Below are 4,158 nucleotides of genomic sequence, written 5' to 3'. Positions count from 1 at the left end.
TGTGGTCACCAAAGTCACAGGCACATCCCCAGACCTAATGAATCTGAATTCATAGGGTTGGGGCTCGAGAATGTGCTCTCACTCCTCAGATAATTTGTACATATTCTAAAGATTCAGAAGCACTGACATTAGTCGGTCGCTAGAGGCCAGCTGTGTTGAATTCAGGACACATGTCTTTCCCCCAGCAATTAGCCACTAGATCGATATCAGGCTTCCGAATGAATTTTCAGGGATATCAATTCAGTACTGAGTGGCCTGGTTCACTTTACCAACATAAGCAGGTCTAAGGCTGCCCAGGACCCTCAATGAGAGACTGACACACCCAAAACATTTGTTTGGCACAGACTGGATCAGACCAGAGAATGGTGGCCAGGAAGGAACTCTGATTTAGCCAGATAGGTGGTTATTCTTTTTGTAATACTCATGAGGAACAGAGACTATAATGGCTTTAGCAGATGTGGATATCCTAATGCCAAGAGGCGCTCTGCCTAAAAGGTATCTATAATCATCCAATACATTACCCCATCCTCTGGCCTGAGATTGAGTTGTCACAGGCTCCCAGACACTGCTCCAGGCACCCCAGATGGTACTGGCTGTCATACTTCGAGCATGTCATTATGCACACATGCAAACCACATGAGGGCAACTAGCTTCTGGAGACTAAATGCAGAACACTACCCTTTCCCCCAAGGTCCCCAGACACTACTGGGAGGAAGAGAGATAAATGGGACCTCAGGTGCTAGGAGGTCTTAGGAAAATGAGGACCCATGGGAAATCCTTTGGGCAAAGGTGCTAGGCAGACACAAAGAAATTCCATGATAACAATGAGTTCATGTGAGAGCAAAATATATTGAAGTTTTGGCATTTTCCTCTCTTCTGATTTCAACAGGGTCTTACTGTTTTGTTTAGGAAGTATTATTTTGGACTCAGGGTAGAAGTGTTAACTTTTCATTCTAGCAGAGAACTAAAACAATGATTTTTTTTTTTAATTTATTTAGCCATTTAGCAATGATGATTCCGTCCAGCTAGTAAAAATAAAACAAAGGTAAATACTAACTTGAAATCAATAAAGTCTTTAGATAATTATCTTCTATCTAATTGATTTCAGAAATTTAAGAAGCCCACTGATGAGGACTCATCACTGACCCTGACTTTAGAAAAAGAGCCCCCCCCACAATCTGCTTCTGTAAAAATCCCAATAAGCATGTCCACACCAGGCTAGAATTATCCTGACTCATTGGACTGAAGAACGGGATCTACTGTCCCCAAACTCTCAACACACAGAGAAGAGTCAGGCTTACAGATTCCACTCTTGGAACTTCTGTATGATGCTTTGAATTCCAGTAAGATTCAACTAGCCCTAGAAGGGGTAATACCTTTAAATGTCCCCCAAAGTGGAGCATTTTGCCAGAAAGAAGTGAGAAATCACAAGGGCCCGAGGGAGGCCATACAGCAGGCAGCAAGACAGAAGAATCTCAGAAGTCTTGAGATAAACCTAGTTTTTTTGTTTTGTTTTGTTTTTGTTTTTACTTTTCAGACTGTTCCTTAGGAAGGTGTATGCTTAAGAAATTTATTTAATGCCCTGTAGGAATGAAGTTTCTCCTATAACTGATCTCCTATGACTTACCATATGTCTTACCCTCCTCAAAAGACCACTGAGAAAATAGAAATGATAGATTTGAAAGTATTCTGAAAAGCTGCAACTTTTAAAAATATGAGCTATTATTTTCCAAGGTAATGTCCTTGCAACTCCCTGAAATCCTGGAATAAGACACTTACCTCCAAGTCGGCTACTCCCTCTGAGAAACCACCTGCTATCGAATGGGGCTTACAAGGCCAATGTGGCAAAGGCTGGCTTGGTAGATGACTTTGAGAAGAAGTTTAATGCCCTGAAGTTTCCTGTGCCAGAGGATAAATATACTGTTCAGGTGGATGCTGAAGAAAAAGAAAATGTGAACAGTTGTGCTGAGTTTTTGTCTCTCTTCAAGGCCAGGGTTGAAGAATGTGAAAAAGAGTTGGAGAAGATGAGGAACATCATTCCATTTGATCAGATGACCATTGAGGACCTGAATGAAGTCTTCCCAGAAACCAAATTAGTCAAGAAGAAGCAGATCTGACTTTTTGAGGAAGATCAAGTCCCAACCAGTTAATTGGAAGGGAAGGCAAGTGATGATTTTAAAAGGAAGTGTATTTCCTATAAACAGTGTAGGCATTCTTATCTCCTTTGAGATACAACAAGACATAATAGTTAAACTTCCTGATAGTAATCAAGGAAGCTGCAGGGCTCTGTGTTTGCAGAAGAGAGGTGTTTAAGGTAGAAAACACTCTATGGTACAATCACAGCAGCCTGAACCAAAGCACTGATAGCCCTGAGTTATTTTGGTTTGTTTGGACCTTGGATTTCATGTGATCTTAACTGGCTTCCTTTCCAGGACTTCACTGTAGCAATTGAAAGCAAAAAAGGTTTTGCTTTCGATTGTTTATTGAATTATGTCTCGTGTCAGAATTAGAGAGAGGCAGCACTGGAAATGATAAAGATTAGAAAGAAAAGTCACTGAAAGTGTTGGCCATCAATCCCCAGAGTTTGTGAAGATGAATTTATTAGACTCCAAACTCCCCCAGTCAGGCCATGGATTATCTGGACAACTGGAGGACTGTGGGTGAATAGTACAAATGCATGTCTAACAGAAAGATGTTTCCACCTGGAAGAATGGCTCAGTTCCAGCCCGATTCCTTGTGGATTTGTTAATTGGATTTGTTCTTGCAGTTAAGGCAAATCAGCATACATGCTAGTTAGTGGTTTCAGGCCCTGCACAATTGGAATTCTGCTCAAGGAAAGGTTGGCCAAGAAATAAAAGCACTTTCTCAAGAGGTTTACTCCTACTGGACTCAAAGAAAATGTACATGTTAAGCAGAGCCAGAAAGCAAAGTCAAAGTTCTGTATGTCTCAGTTTCACTACTTAGGATGGAAGATTCAGATGTGATATTGTTAAGCCTTCCCATACATGAAAAAGGCATTGGGTTAGGGAGCATTTTGGAAAAAATACATGCATTCAAAGTTGTGTGGCCACGAACCCAGAATCTAATGTCCCATCGAACACTAAGTCATATAATAACTTCATAGATGAATAACAGTGCTGTCCTCCTTACAAGAAGGGGCCACTGGCACTGCCATCAGTAAGCACAGGTGTGCCTAAAAGACCTCTGTAACAAAGAGTTCTTTCTACAGGGTATGGGTGGAGCTTGTTCAATTCACAGATGCAGCCAGTCACTGTCCAGGCAGGGCTGCAGGTACAATTAAAATGTGTCTGGGGTTGCTGTACTTGGAAGGAGTCCCCTGGCCCCAGAGGGTCTGAAAGAACTTTAGGAAGAGCCAAAGAAAGGATGCATGCAGAGGATGGCTGAGGTCTGCTGTGCTAGACAAGGGATGGTAAGCTCCAAAGGCTAAAGAGCTAAAAGCAATGTGGAATCCCAGATTGGATCCTGGAACAATAAAAGGACATTAGTGAATGAAATGGTGAAATCTGAATAAATCCCTCAGTCCAATCAGCAGTCATACACCGATGTCAACATCTTGATTTTGATGAATGCACCACAGTGTTGGAAGATGTTACACCAGGGGAGCTGAGTGAAGAGTTTATGGAAAATCTCTGAGTGATCATTGCAATTTCTCTATAAATCCCAAATTACTGTAAAATTTAAGAAATCAATTTGTTAAAGAAGTTTATGGGGCTTGCATGTAACATAGAGGAATTAAATGAGCCAGGCTAGGGCAATTGCCAAATGGTAGCCCTTGCCCTGTCTACAGAATACCCACTTCTCACTGATGGCCAGCTATTGCCATGTGGAAATGCAAGCTTCCATTTACAGATTTTCTGAGTTTTCAAGAGAATGAGAAACTACTTATGTGTGTATCTTGTTGTTGCTTTTTTTGGTTGTTGTTAAGATTTGTATTTTATTTATTTGACAGAGAGAGAGAATGTGAGAAAGGGAATACAAGCAGGGGTAGTGGGAGAGAGAGAGAGAGACAGGCTCTCCACTGAGCAGAGAACCCCATACGGGACTTGATCCCGGGACCCCAGGATCATGACCGGAGCTGAAGGCAGACACTTAACAACTGAGCCACCCAGGTGCCCTGTTATCCTGGTTTTAAAACAA

General features: G+C 41.8%; 1 pseudogene; it reads left to right on the top strand.

Moving 5' to 3' along the window:
• Positions 1 to 1,744: 1,744 nt before the first annotated feature.
• Positions 1,745 to 2,117, top strand: LOC131831168 (ATP synthase subunit d, mitochondrial-like; annotated as a pseudogene).
• The last annotated feature ends 2,041 nt before the right edge of the window (positions 2,118 to 4,158 follow it).

This window comes from Mustela lutreola, chromosome 5 (assembly GCF_030435805.1).
Source record: "Mustela lutreola isolate mMusLut2 chromosome 5, mMusLut2.pri, whole genome shotgun sequence".
Classification (NCBI taxonomy): domain Eukaryota; kingdom Metazoa; phylum Chordata; class Mammalia; order Carnivora; family Mustelidae; genus Mustela; species Mustela lutreola.
This window is presented reverse-complemented; position numbering and strand designations above follow the sequence as displayed.